At 43.7% G+C, this 15,278-nt stretch overlaps 1 protein-coding gene across 6 annotated transcripts in view; it reads left to right on the forward strand.

Moving 5' to 3' along the window:
- LOC110521501 (F-BAR domain only protein 1) overlaps nucleotides 1-15,278 on the forward strand; it is a 46,519-nt gene continuing 31,241 nt past the window's right edge. For 5 of the 6 annotated variants that reach the window (XM_036968413.1, XM_036968416.1, XM_036968414.1 and 2 more), the window contains exon 1: nucleotides 2-162. The gene's annotated coding sequence lies outside the window, so the exon portion shown is untranslated. Of the gene's footprint in view, nucleotides 163-15,278 lie in introns of all 6 variants that reach the window. The other variant, XM_021599093.2, reaches the window with a different exon arrangement.

Consider the following 15,278-nt stretch of genomic DNA (forward strand, 5'->3'; position numbering starts at 1 on the left):
ATGGGTGGGAATTTGCGCGCACACTGAAAACTGCCTAGAGATATTGTACCTCTGCCTACTATCAAATCACTTTGGGCATTATACAACTATGTCTGGAGCTGGACAGGTGAATGACTGAAGATGGAAAATGTACTATAAAGGTTTTCCTGAAAAAATATACAGGTAATTAACTATTATTTCGGCTGGGTCCTGTAAAATAGCTTGCTTTGTAACTAGCGCGGGGAACTGCATAATGCCTTGCCGTCTTCAGCAGCATGAGAGAAGACAATGTAGAATTCAAGCTTGCACGCTATCAGTAGCAGACAACTGACAACGTTTTTGACCTATGCTTGCTGCCAACCTTTAACTGGATATTGGTAATGTTATATCATTAAATGATCAGAAATATAGATTAAGGTTTACTTGTTATATATTTGCTAAGTAGACCGTTTGATGGCTAATTATGGAAAACTACTCAGTTAGGGTTAAGTGCCATGCTCAAGGGCACATCGACATATTTCGGTGACTGGCTCAACGCTCTTAACCGCTAGGCTAGGCTACCTGCCGCCCTATAAAATGTATTATATTTAAAGGTAGCGAAATTACTGCTTTGACAATGTTTATTTTGATAATGAGAAACTTGTTTGATGATATTGCTGGTTGGAAGAACTAAAAGTCACCTCTGACTGTCACTGTTTTGGTGTTTTTCAGGGGGGGTTAACATTTTTATTTTTTTACTGTGTGTGTGTACGAGAGAGAGAATATCCCTTATTCATCTTGGTAGAATCATATCCTCCTGGGATAGTACAAGATGTCAACAGCAATCAATGACCTCAGAGACTTATCTAATGACCATGTTGATAAAAGGTCTAGAAAGTTACTGTGACTTAACCTGGCCATTTCTGGAACAGTTTTTCTATTTAGCATTGTATGGAATACCCCGTGTAACATTTTTTTATTTTAAATAATGATGATAGTGGAAGTAAAATTCCACATTGACACCTGTTCTCCAATTGTTTTAACCTTCTCAAATTAAAATATATAATGCCATTAGCTTTTATTCTAAAGCTGGTTTGAAACCACCTAGGCTTATATGAAAATGCTGTAGGAGAGGTTGATGTTGTTTTTTTTATTCAGATTGCAATCTACATGGTTTTCTAAACAGAGAACAGAAACCTTCATAGAGACGTTTCTTGATCGGTGTTGAAAAAGTAATATAAGTACTGATATTGAGAGGTGAAGAAAACCCTCCCTTATGTCTCGATCAAGTGAAACCCTCTACTCTGCTAGTTGTGAGTGGTGAGAGAGCGTAGTGATTCATGGATGGATGTGTGGGTGGGACTGGGAATGAAGAGATGCGAGGTGGAGGAGTTTCAATAAGATTAAGAAATATGTACCAACTTCATGGCATCTTGCCAGTTGACTTCATGAGTAGTTGAGTATTTAGTTATGTATTCCGCAAAGCATTTTATCTTTCAAAAAATAATGTTTATTTATGAGTTGCACTCTGAAAGCTTAACCTACCTTTCTGTCTCATCTCTATTAACTTTTCATTGTGTAGAGGCAGATATTCACCTGATAATCATAGTGGGAAATATGGGTGGGTTGAGGTCCAGTTTCTAATCAGGTACCTATTGAAGCCAGCTCAACATCCCTTAACTCAGAACCTCTGCATCTGAAATCATAACCATCCACTTGTTCTGGAGGGGTGAGCTGAGGTTGTGTGGTGCCGGCTGCTGCTGGTAGGTAGGCCCTTACTGTCGGAGATCACACTGAGCTTAAAAGTGGAGGCTTTGACCCCCGCCATTCCTGTTGATCTGGGGCCAGGCAGGCACCTAGCAGCCTCTCTCTACCCGCTGCCATCATCAGGTCCCTGCTAGCTCTCCTCCCAGAACAGAGACACATCTGAAGCATGCCACAATTACAGCACATTCTTCACCGTCAGACACCATCCACATCACTCAGCCTTGCCTCGGCCCCTAAAAGGCTGCGATGTGGGGAGCAGCAAGGAGGGAGAGAAGAAAGGCAAGGCCAGGGGGAATAAGAGTCCTACTTTGCATTTAGATTAGAATTGACTGTCTCGCTCTGTATTTTTCTGTTGATTAGCCTAAAGCCTGATCAGAGCCTTCCTGCAGAGCTGGCCACCTCAGCCTGTGAGGAGAATACCATATCAATATAGCGGGCTAACTCCGCTCTGCAATCTGAGCACTCAATTCAATCATTTTATGGCACTGGGGAAAAGAAGCATATCACTTGATCCTTAACTGGAATCCTTAATTGCTACATACAGTTTAGAACTTATAAATTAATCATATATACCCATTAATTCTTTAAGAATAGAATCTATTAAATCTATTAAATTAACTTAGTTCAACTATCGTACCCCATCAGAACCCCAAAATGTAAGCTTGTTTTATGCCACGTAAATGTAAGCAAACCCTGTATAGCCTCAACATGGTGAAAATACATTTTATCAGTCCTTAGTTTTTGGTATTTTATTAGGATCCCCATTAGCTGTTGCAATAGCAGCAGCTACTCTTTCTGGGGTCCATAGCTTTGTCTATGAATTTGAGAGTGTTTACATTTCTCCATCTCCTATCTTTTTAGTGAAATGGGGAGAATACTTTATTGTTTCAATTAAGGATTCTAGCTTTAAGGATTTTCAGTCCTCATGATTTAGCTGGCTCCCTCTGCCCTCACAGCTGGCCCATACAGTATAGTATGGTGCTACTGTTGGTGGTGAATTAATTATGGAGATCCCCTGCCTGTAATGTAAGCTACAGAGCTGCTGGCCGTGGACTCCCTGGATCTTGCCAAGCAGGGCAGAGCTGGAAGGCAGTGCCGGTGGCCATGCTACTAAGCATAGGGTCTCTAGCAGATGGATCTCTCTGGCCACGAGTATCCACCGTGGGGCTGGCTGCAGGAACAGACCTCACTCTGTTGGGTTACGGGTTCACTTCAAACTGCACTAAGTGGACCAGTGATAAGTGGAGCTCAATAATAGAATTTCCCAGGTCGAAATGCATCACAGGTTGTTGACATGGTGACTGACTATTGTGATGTCAGATCTATTTTGTGGAATTCCAAATAACAGGGGATGTTGCTGTGCAGTAGGAAATGAGGAGATTTCTGATGTTGTTCAGCACCTTGTGTTACTATTAATTTTTCTAATCTGGGCCACTCAAAAGCACATGGTGACCCAAAAGAGAACCATGCTGAAGGAGATGAGATAGAGCCTCTTATTTTCTTTCTGGTCTCTGTTTTGTCATCTCAATTAGCAGCTGGACTATGGAAATGTATTCTTACCTAATTTATTTGTATGATGTTTTGTTATGCCATAATGCCATGCCAGTGCTCACCATGCTGTCATGCTCTGCTCAATGCTGCTGGGTCTGTGCTGGAAGTGATGCTTGGCAGGCTGACTCCTTGTCATAGACTGCACCGTATGCTACAGGGAAAACAACCCATTCAGCTCCAAACAATGGGGTGCATGGAGGAGAGCATACTCAGGTTCTGCCTGATTATTCTTCTGCTGCCTGGGTAGAGGAGGGAGAGAACATTTGACACAAGCAGAGGTTTGTTCATATGTACAGTTTGATGGTGTTGACATCCAAATTGATGCAGCAACAGCACATTACATCAAGCCAGTGAATAGGGAAATCAATGATTGCATGTAGGCTACGTTTTATTGCAATTCTGATGAACATGGGCCTTTGTGCTGAGACGGTTCTGATTAACATAGGCTTTGCTGAGAGTGCCAGCCTGGCTTCATTAAGGAATGCATCGGCGACGTCCCCACAGTGAAGGTTCACTTCTTTCCAAATCAATCTGGATTAACACTGAGGTTGGCACTAAATTAAAGGACAGGGCTACTACACACAGGGCTAACCCAGACAACCCGTAGGCAGGGGCCCCATCTAAATCAACGGTGCTGCAGTGGAGCGGATTGGGGGCTTCAAGTTCCTCTGTGTCTATATCACGAAAGACTTAATGGTACACACACACAAGTGCACAGTCATGAAGAAGGTGCCTCCTCCCCTCAGGAGGTTGAAAAGGTTTGGTATGGGCCCTCCAAATCCTCAAAGTTCTACAGCTGCACCATTGAGACCATCTTGACTGGCTGCATCACTGTATGACAACAGCACCGCCCTCGATCGCATGGCGATACAGAGGGTGGTGCGGACAGCCCAGTACCCCACTGGGGCTGAGCCCCCTGCCATCAAGGACATTTCATATCAGGCGTTTTTGAAAGAAGGCCCGGACAATTGTTACACTCCAGCCACCCAAGCCATGGACTGTCGTCTCTGCTTCCGCATGGCAAGCGATACTGACATCAGTCACTGGTTTCATCAATAAGTGCATCGATGACGTTGTCCCCACAGTGACCGTACGTACATACCCCAACCAGAAGCCATGGATTACAGGTAACATCCGCACTGATCTAAAGGGTAGAGCTGCCGCTTTCAAGAAGCGGAACTCTAACCCTGAAGCTTATAAGAAATCCTGCTATGCCCTCCGACGAACCATCAAACAGGCAAAGCGTCAATACAGGGCTAAGATTTGAATCGTAGTACACCGGCTGTGGCAGGGCTTGCAAACTGTTAGACTACAAAGGGAAGCACAGCTGTGAGTTGCTCAGTGATGCAAGCCTACCAGACTAGCTAAATTACTTCTATGCTCGCTTCAAGGCAAGTAACACTGAAGCATGCATGAGAGCATCAGCTGTTCCGGGCAACTGTGTGATCACTCTCTCCGTAGCCAATGTGAGTAAGACCTTTTAAACAGGTCAATATTCACAAGGCCACAGGGCCAGACGGATTACCAGGACGTGTACTCTGAGCATGCGCTTACCTCATCACTAAGCTAAGGACCTTGGGACCAATCATCTCCCTCTGCGACTGGGTCCTGGACTTCCTGACGGGCCGCCCCCAGGTGGCAAGGGTAGGTAACAACACATCCGCCACGCTGATCCTCAACATTGGGGCCCCTCAGGTGCGTGCTCAGTCCCCTCCTGTACTCCCTGTTCACTCACACCCAGACAGTTGTGAATAGGGCACGACAAAGCCCATGAGGAGGCTGAAAAGATTTGTCATGGTTCTACAGCTGCACCATCAAGAGCATCCTGACTGGTTGCATCACTGCATGGTATGGCAACTGCTCGGCCTCTGATCGCAAGGCACTACAGAAGGTAGTGCGAAAGGCCCAGTACATAGCTGGGGTCAAGCCTTCTGCCATCCAGGACCTCTATACCAGACGGTGTCAGAGGAAGAACCTAAAAATTGACAGACTCCAGCCACACTAGTCATAGAACGTTCTCTCTGCTGCCATTGCGTAAGTGGCCAGCTGAGGGCTCTCGGAGTGATTATTGCGTAAAAGAGAGGTAGCCATTTTTCCTCTCGGTCCTACTGAAAAGCCAATTGTCCTGGTTGATATATTATCGAATAGATATTTGAAAAACACCTTGAGGATTGATTATAAAAACGTTTGCCATTATTCTGTCGATATTATGGATATAATTTGGATTTTTTTCCGGCGTTGTCATGACTGCTATTTCCGGTGGATTTCTCAACATAACGTGACAAACAAACAAAGGTATTTTGGGTATAAAAATAATCTTTATGGAACAAAAGGAGCATTTGCTGTCTAACTGGGAGTCTCGTCAGTGAAAACATCCGAAGATCAAAGGTAAATTATTAATTTGATTGCTTTTCTGATTTGTGACCAAGCCTCCTGCTGCTAGCTGGACATAATGCTATGCTAGGCTATCGATAAACTTACACAAACGCTTGTCTAGCTTTGGCTGTAAAGCATAATTTCAAAATCTGAGACGACAGGGTGATTAACAAAAGGCTAAGCTGTGTTTCGTTATATTTCACTTGTGATTTCATGAATATGAATATTTTCTAGTAAGATTATTTGGCCGTTTCGCTATGCTAATTAGTGTAGTTGATGGTAGTTCCAAGAGGTTAAGGGCTTGTAAAGTAAGCATTTCACCTGTTGTATTCGGCGCATGTGACAAATAAAAATGTGATTTGGTGCATCAAGTCTGACACCAACAGGCTCTTGAACAGCTTCTATCCCCAAGCCATGAGACTGCTAAATAGCTTAAGGAATGGCTACACAGACTGAGTGGACCCTGGTATTACGTTTTTATTTTTGCACTGTATATGCACACTTGCAGGACTCCACACACGCACACATATTTATACTGACTCTATGCACACACACTCACATACAAACATCATGCACTACTGCTACTTTGTTTATCATATATCCTAATACCTAGTCACCTTACCACTGTGCATATCTACCTCTGTCACGCCAGTATCCCTGCACATTGTAAGTATGGTATTGGAACTGACCCTGTGTAACGGCTGTCTTCCTCTGGCGAGGAGGAGTAGTAAGGATCGGAGGACCAATGCGCAGCGTGGTACGTGTTCATGCTCTTTATTAAAACAAGCGAACACTGAAACAAAACAATAAACGACACGTGAAATAACCAACCGAAACAGTTCCGTGTGGAAGACACAGAAAATAAACACCCACCAAACACAAGTGGGAAAAGGCTACTTAAGTATGATTCTCAATCGGAGACAACTAACGACACCTGCCTCTGATTGAGAACCATACCAGGCCAAACGCAAAACACAACATAGAAAATGGAACATAGATAAACCCACCCAACTCACGCCCTGACCATACTAAAACAAAGACATAACAAAGGAACTAAGGTCAGAACGTGACACCCTGTATGTAGCTTCTTACTTTCTTGTCTTCTTATTTTTATTTCTTGTGTTTTTGTTCTACCGTATGTTATTTTTACTACTATGTTGATATTGATTACTGCATTGTTTGGTTTAGAGCTGGCAAGAAAGGCATTTCACTGTACTTGTGCATGTGACATTAAAACTTCTCAAACTTGATAATGGTCTGTCCCTATCACATTGAATGAATCAACAGGACCAAGTAGGTCCATATTGCAGCCAGCTCCATATGGTCAGATGTGCCAGTCACATTTGGGTGACTCCCAGACCTGGCTCTGGAAGCATCGTCATTGGCAGGGAGGGTAGTGGGTACTTCAAAATGGGTCTAACAGGGGAATTCTCTCCTCCTGTCCCTGCCAAATCAGGTTTGATGAAGGACAGAGCAACAGACTGCAGTGCAGTAGCTACTCTCCCTGTCGCTGTCCTTGGAAAATGCCTACAGCTGCGACAGTTTGGCAAGATGTATCATAGATGTGTTACACCTGAGATTGTGGATTTAGCTATAGGTCACTGCTTTTAGAGCTCGACTCCTATATCAGTCTGCCATTTAGTGTCGGAGAGTGTTGATTGGTGGTAGCACTTTTCTCATTTGTCTTGTTCCCCTCTTCTCAGTTTGTTCTGTCTTAAAGCCTTAGGCCTGTCTGTTCTTTTACATGTCTCGTTTCACTATCCACCCACTCTTTCTTTCTGTTCCTCTCCTCTCCCACCTCACTGCCTCTGCCAGTGACAGATGGGACTGTTAATAGCCTAGCAGACCGTATTCACTCGATTCTTGGCCGAGTCAATACTTTGACCCATTTTCTCTCTTCTCCAAGATGGAGGAGGCGGATATCTGGGGTTGTCAGTGAAGGTGGGAGTTGGTCAATTTCCCCCCCAGCCTCATGCCTTAACAGAGATGAGATGAAGAAGGGTGGTGTGGGGATATAAGGACCAGGCAGGGAGCCTCTGCTGAACTGTCAACCCAGAGAGAAGCATCTGCCAGTAGCCCCACTTCAATTCCCTCCACCACGGGGAAGAGAGAGTGAGGCTCAATATGGGTGTAGAGATGCCATTTATTTGTGGCCAAAACGAGAATGGGGACAGTTTATTGGGGGGGACTGGAAGGATATTTTTTTGTTAAACCCCCATTTTTTTTCTGGTAGTCCATCTGGTTCTTGTCAGTAGTTGTTTGTTGGCTCTTTCTATGGCATTAGACTGTAGACTGCAGCCTGGGCTCTAGGTGCTGATGTTGCCTTCTCCACTGCTGCTGATAGCGTGGTCTTAGACTAGTGGTGGCTCAGTCTGTCTGACACTCTCACAATCAGCAGGGGAAAGGGCAGGAGCCCAGCCCAGTCCAGGGCGGAGGCAGCGCAACGTGTTACTGTTTCAAACTCACTAAGCTGGTGAGACAGAAAGGAACTAGGCCTACTGGCCATTATGTGCTATTTGAATGATTCCTTATCAGTCCACCCACCTCTGAGCTGTGTAACATGGAGAAGGCTGTTCTCTCTCTCTCTGACCCTCTGTGTGAGACTCAGTGAGTCAGCTTGTACCAAATGGTTCCACCACAGTACCTTCTACATCAGCCCACCATGCTCAGCTCCTGTGGAATATTAATTACCAGAGGAATCCCAATAGACAACACTGTTCTAATCTTTGTTTACCTCTGGTCCAGGTAAAAGAGGATAAATACAATGTTGCCAGCCAAATTGACCAGGAGTGAAAAAAACTACTGTAGGCAGGCTATTAGCATGTTCACCCACTACAATGTGAGCTGTGAGCTGGAGGCAGTATGTGTTTTGAAAACACACTTAATTGTTTGAAACCTGAATGTTTTATTTCATATTATGTCTTGCCTTCCATGAAAATCTGACCATAGAAACATGGAGGCAATTATTTTATAAAGACTAAATAGGAGGCGCCTGAGTTTCAAGTTTGGGGAAGCATGCAATTTATCCTAACATTTCTAACGATCTGCATGCCAGTTGTATAAACTGCCTCAACTTTGCTGGACCCCAGGAAGATTAATGGGGACCCATAATAAATACAAATACACTGCATTCGGAAAGTATTCAGACCCATTGACTTTTTCAACATGTTATGTTACAGCCTTATTCTAAAATGTATTAAATAGTTTTTTTTCTTCATCAATCTACACACAATACCCCATAATAAATATTCAGACCCTTTACTCAGTACTTTGAAGTGCTTTTGGCAGCAATTACAGCCTCGAGTCTTGGGTATGACACCATAAGCTTGGCACACCTGTATTTGGGGAGTTTGTCCCATTCTGCAGATCCTCTCAAGCTCAGGTTGGATGGGGAGCGTCGCTGCACAACTATTTTCAGGTCTTTCCAGAGATGTTCCTTTGGGTTCAAGTCCGGGCTCTGACTGGGCCACTCAACGACTTTCAAAGACTTGTCCCAAAGCCACTTCTGGATTGTCTTGGCTGTGCGCTTAGGGTCGTTGTTCTGTTGGAAGGGGAACCTTCACCCCAGTCAGAGGTCCTGTGTGCTCTAGAGCAGGTTTTCATCAAGGATCTATCTGTACTTTGCTTTGTTCATGCTTCAATCCTGACTAGTCTCCCAGTCCCTGCTGCTGAAAAACATCCCCACAGCATGACACTGCCACCACCATGCTTCACCATAGGGATGGTGCCAGGTTTCCGCCAGACATGACGCTTGGCATTCAGGACAAAGAGTTCAATCTTGGTTTCATCAGACTAGAGAATCTTGTTTCTCATAATCTGAGACTACTTTAGGTGCCTTTTGGCAAACTCCAAGCGGGCTGTCATACCTTCTACTGAGGAGTGGCTTCCGTCTGGCCACTCTACTAGAGGTCGACCGATTATGATTTTTCAACGCCGATACCGATTAATCGGACGATTTTTATTTTATTTTTAATTTTATTGTTAATTTTTTTTTACATTTGTAATAATGACAATTACAACAATACTGAATGAACACTTATTTTAACTTAATATAATACATCAATAAAATCAATTTAGCCTCAAGTAAATAATGAAACATGTTCAATTTGGTTTAAATAATGTAAAAACAAAGTGTTGGAGAAGGAAGTAAAAGTGCAGTATGTGCTCTGTAAGAAAGCTAACGTTTAAGTTCCTTGCTCAGAACATGAGAACAAATGAAAGCTGGTGGTTCCTTTTAACATGAGTCTTCAATATTCCCAGGTAAGAAGTTTTAGGTTGTAGTTATTATAGGACTATTTCCCTCTATACCATTTGTATTTCATTAACCTTTGACTATTGGATGTTCTTATAGGCACTTTAGTATTGCCAGTGTAACAGTATAGCTTCCGTCCCTCTCCTCACTCCTCCCTGGGCTCGAACCAGCAACACAACGACAACAGCCACCATCGAAGCAGCGTTACCCATGCAGAGCAAGGGGAACAACTACTAGAAGGCTCAGAGCGAGTGACGTTTGAAACGCTATTACCGCGTGCTAACTAGCTAGCCATTTCACTTCGGTTACACCAGCCCTATGTCGGGAGTTGATAGGCTTGAAGTCATAAACAGCGCAATGCTTGACGCACAACGAAGAGCTGCTGGCAAAACGCACGAAAGTGCTGTTTGAATGAATGTTTACGCGCCTGCTTCTGCCTACCACCGCTCAGTCAGATACGTAGATACTTGTATGCGCAGTCAGATTATATGCAACGCAGGACACGCTAGATAATATCTAGTAATATCATCAACCATGTGTAGTTAACTAGTGATTATGGTTGTTTTTTATAAGATAAGTTGCTAGCTAGCATTAAACTTATCTTGACTTACTGCATTCGCGTAACAGTCTCCTTGTGGAGTGCAACGAGAGAGGCAGGTCGTTATTGCGTTGGACAAGTTAACTGTAAGGTTGCAAGATTGGATCCCCCGAGTTGACAAGGTGAAAATCTGTCATTCTGCCCCTGAACAAGGCAGTTAACTCACCGTCCCTAGGCTGTCATTGAAAATAAGAATGTGTTCTTAACTGACTTGCCTAAATAAATAAAGGTATAAAAATAAAAAAAATCTGCAAATCGGCACCCAAAAATACAGATTTCCGATTGTTATGAAAACTTATAATCGGCCCTAATTAATCGGCCATTCCGATTAATCGGTTGACTACACTCTACCTTAAAGGCCTGATTGGTCGAGTGCTGCACAGAGAGTTGTCTTTCTGGAAGGTTCTCCCATCTCTACAGAGGAACTCTAGAGCTCTTTCAGAGTGACCATCGGGTTCTTGGTCAAGTCGCTGACCAAGGCCCTTCTCCTCCGATTGCTCGGTTTGATTACAGGCTCAAAATGGCCTGAAACAAAGAACTTTCTTCTGAAACTCATCAGTCTATTCTTGTTCTGAAAAATGAAGGCTATTCCATGTGAGAAATTGCCAAGAAGCTGAAGATCTTGTACAATGCTGTGTACTACTCTCTTCACAGAACAGCGCAAACTAGCTCTAACCAGAATATAAAGAGGAGTGGGAGGCCCCGGTGCACAACTGAGCAAGAGGACAAGTACATTAGAGTGTCTAGGTTGAGAAACAGACGCCTCACAAGTCCTCAACTGGCAACTCCATTAAATAGTACCCGCAAAACACCAGTCTCAACATCAACAGTGAAGAGGCAACTTCGGGATGCTGACATTCTAGGCAGAGTTGCAAAGAAAAAGCCATATCTCAGACTGGCCAATAAAATGAAAAGATTAAGATGGGCAAAAGAACACAGACACTGGACAGAGGAACTCTGCCTAAAAGGCCAGCATCCCGGAGTCGCCTCTTCACTGTTGACGTTGAGACTGGTGTTTTGTGGGTACTATTTAATGAAGCTGCCAGTTGAGGACTTGTGAGGCGTCTTTCTCAAACTAATGTACTTGTCCTCTTGCTCAGTTTTGCACCGGGGCCTCCCACTCTTTCTATTCTGGATGGATTAGCTATTCAACTTGGATTAGCGAACACAACGTGCCATTGGAACACAGGCGTAATGGTTGCTGATAATTAGCCTATGTAGAAGTTCCATAAAAAATGTGCAGTTTCCAGCTACATTAGTCATTTACAACATTAACAATGTCTACACTGTATTTCTGATCTATTTTATTTTCATGGACAATGTTTTAAATTTTCTTTAAAAAAACAAGGAAATGACTAAATGAACCCAAACTTTTGAACTGTACTGTACATAAAGCCGTAGTATCAATATATTTTCTGTCTTTACTTAAGCTTTAACTAGTGAAGTACAACATTGTATCAAATAAATCAACTGGATGCAGGAAAGCAGTCTCTAGCGAACTTGCAACATTGTATCAACTAGCCTATTCTTGCCAGTTAGCTCAGGACCGACAGCTGTTTTTGCGCTAGGGAAAGCTTTTTTTAATGACATTTCCACTGGATATATGGGATAGAAATAAGAATAACATGATTAAGTTAGTAAGCATGCTATATACAGGGTCAGTTCCAGTACCATATTTACAACTTCTATGCTTACTCAGGCGCGAACGCTCCCTCAACATCAGGGCATAGGAACCAAACCCATGCTCGGTGCTTAAATGGAGCACTCCAAACAAAAGACCATGAAAAAAGTTGTACATGATGGTTATGAAACAAACCAAAACTTGTTTCTTACAAGTAACGTTTCCACTTCGAGAATCAGAATGGTATTGACTGTAGGCTTAATTTTAGTAGGCTAATACAATGCATTGATGTAATCAAAGGATGGGGATTAACGGTACATTTACTACTGGTAACATATGTAATGGTGAATTGATAAAAATGAACAAACAGCAAACTTTTCACACAATTAATCAATGAATTGACAGAAGACAGCGGAGTGCATTCTGGGAGAGCTGAGTGCATCATTCTGGAGAGAGATGAACGCATAAGCTTGTTGTCTCAACATTAAAATTCTACTCAAGATACATATTTGAGATGCTTTTCACTGACAGCCACATGAAAGACTTCCTTTAATGCCATTTCTCTCCTGTTCTACTGATTTTCATATCAACCTTCTATCGTTGTCCAGAAGACGAAGGCCGTTATATTAACAACCCATCCTAGTTTCACCGTCTTTGTAAGTTTCTAATGGAGATTTTCATCTCTGTCATCTACAGCTCGCATCTGGTGCAGTGTTTAGAATGGTGTTTTCTCGCGAATTGCATTTTGGCAAATGTTTGACAATTACGTTTTATTGACTGCTTCATTACAGGAGTTGCATGGCGTGTTAAAATGAATGACCATAATGTTTGTGGTTTCTGTCATTCTGAGCACCTGGGGTGGATGCCGTAGTGGGACGCCCAATGCACATGGGGCTGGTAAATTTAAAATCTTCCCGGTCAGGTTGTCCGGCGACAGTTTCCTAACCGATATCATCCTCTGGTCGCTCTCAAAGCCACAATTTTTATTTTCTAGAACATCCAATTTTGTTGTTTTCTAAGTCCACAATAATGCTTAAACCATAACAGGAGACCACTTTTGAGGTCTGGGGAAAAATGTAAGAAATGATCATTAGTGAGTGTAGTTAGCCTTTAATTCAAGTGCACTAGCACCTAGCACTGTTTGATTAGTGTTTTTCTGTAGCCACATTTGCAAACAAATACCCACTGGATTGATGCAGGTAATCATATCATTCTGGTAGGCATACGCTACTTTGTAGCTAGTTAACATTTAATTGAGTAGGTTTTTGAGAAAGCCTTTCCATCTACCAGAGACGGTTATAGCCTGTCAAACCTGGATGTTTTTCTTCATATTATGAGACCTGTCTTAACTTGCTTCTAAGAAGCCAAGCCAAAATTTGACCATGGAAATATTTATAAACACTCCTGTTCTACAGGTTTTCAAGTCAACTTTATTTCATAGCCTTTTGATTATTTTTTTTACCCCTTTTTCAACCCAGTTTCGTGATATCCATTTGGTAGTTACAGTCTTGTCCCATCACTGCAACTCCCGTACGGACTCGGGAGAGGCGAAGGTCGAGAGCCGTGAGTCCTCCACAACCCAACCAAGCCGCACTGCTTGACACACTGCTCGCTTAACCCGGAAGACAGCCTCACCAATGTGTCGGAGGAAACACAGTACACCTGGCGACCGTGTCAGCGTGCGTTGCGACACGCTGACACGTTAAATAAAAAAATATATTCCTGTGTATAGCCTCCACTACACCACTGATGATTCTAGCCCCACACCAATCTCTCCTCTCAACAACTGTGTGTGAAGCCTGGCACGTTCTGCTTACCACTCACCACCACCAGCCAGTGATCCAGCTACACAGCCAAACAGATCCCTCTAACTTGTTCCACCTCTCCTCTTTTCCTCTATCAGTGTTGTAGAGCAGAGTGGGTACTTTGCAGCTGGCTGCTGTATCTCACTTTTAGCCCTAAGCCATGCTGCCAAACGAGAACCCTCCAGGGTCCCCATGCTGAGTTAATTAATTGTGTGTGTGCCCCTGTCCAGCAGCAGGTTGTCCTGCCTGAGCTAGGGTCAGCCACTGTGCCAGCAGAGAGAAAGCCCTGCCGTCAGCACAATGTAACACATCCAGGCAGGGACCATACCTTACCCTCTCCTCGCAGCAAAATAACAGGGAACCTACAGCCTTCCCTGGAGAAACGCTGCGCCTGCAGAGTCACACACACCTTTTCCACTCATTCATCTTTGCTATGTGCTTGGAAGGCTACTATTATTCATGATGAGCAGATAGCTAGATGCTAATTGAGCAGGAATTAAATCCCCCACAGTGGAAGGCAGTGTGGATGGGTGGAGAAACGCTATAGGGGGTCAGGGGGTGTATGTTCAGCTGTTGCTATGTTTCCTCCTGCGTCCAGTCAATTGAAATCTGCTCTGCCAGAACAGAAGCTCATGGTCACGAATCTCACTTCATAGTCAGAAAAGAGACCATGGTTCTTGTTGAGTCACTGTGTTGTAGAGGCTCTTTGTGTGTGTCCTCACCTTAGTAGACCCTCTGCTGTCAATCGCTCCAGGCCCAGTCTGGGAGGTGACTCTGGGGAGGGGGTTGAATTGGAGGTATGGCTATTGCCTCAGCTCTTTAGTGCACACATGGCCAGAATGAGTGAGCACACCGGAGAGATCTTTATTCATCTTGATCGGGCACACTCTCCTTGGTGGCTGTGTCAGATCAGTCTTATCTCCCCCTCCCTCCCCTGTGTCAGCCTCTCCATCTCTTTTGAAGTGAACTGTTAAACAACCCTGGCTGTCCCCTCAGGACACTCTGGCCTTCATTAAACTAAAGGTATCTATTGTCTACTTGCTTACGCCAGCTTGTTTTTAATAAGACCGCCTCAGAAGTTTCCACTTTATTTTTTGTACAGTAAAGTGTCATTGTCTGTTTTGGGGCCTGAGAGGTGGCTTTTCATGTAGCCCAATACATTGTTACAGTACCTGTACAAAGGGTGATTCAGCCTACAGCAAGAGCAAGAGATCCATAGCAATTCAGCACAGTGAAAACAACAATCCATTTGTAGAGGTGTCTCATTATTGGTGTGAATGTTGGTTCAGTGCCACTGGCTGACTCTGGTCACTGATCGGGGAGAGCAGGGGGCTAGTTTCTGTTTCTGGC

Source organism: Oncorhynchus mykiss, chromosome 30, assembly GCF_013265735.2.
Source record: "Oncorhynchus mykiss isolate Arlee chromosome 30, USDA_OmykA_1.1, whole genome shotgun sequence".
Classification (NCBI taxonomy): Eukaryota; Metazoa; Chordata; class Actinopteri; order Salmoniformes; family Salmonidae; genus Oncorhynchus; species Oncorhynchus mykiss.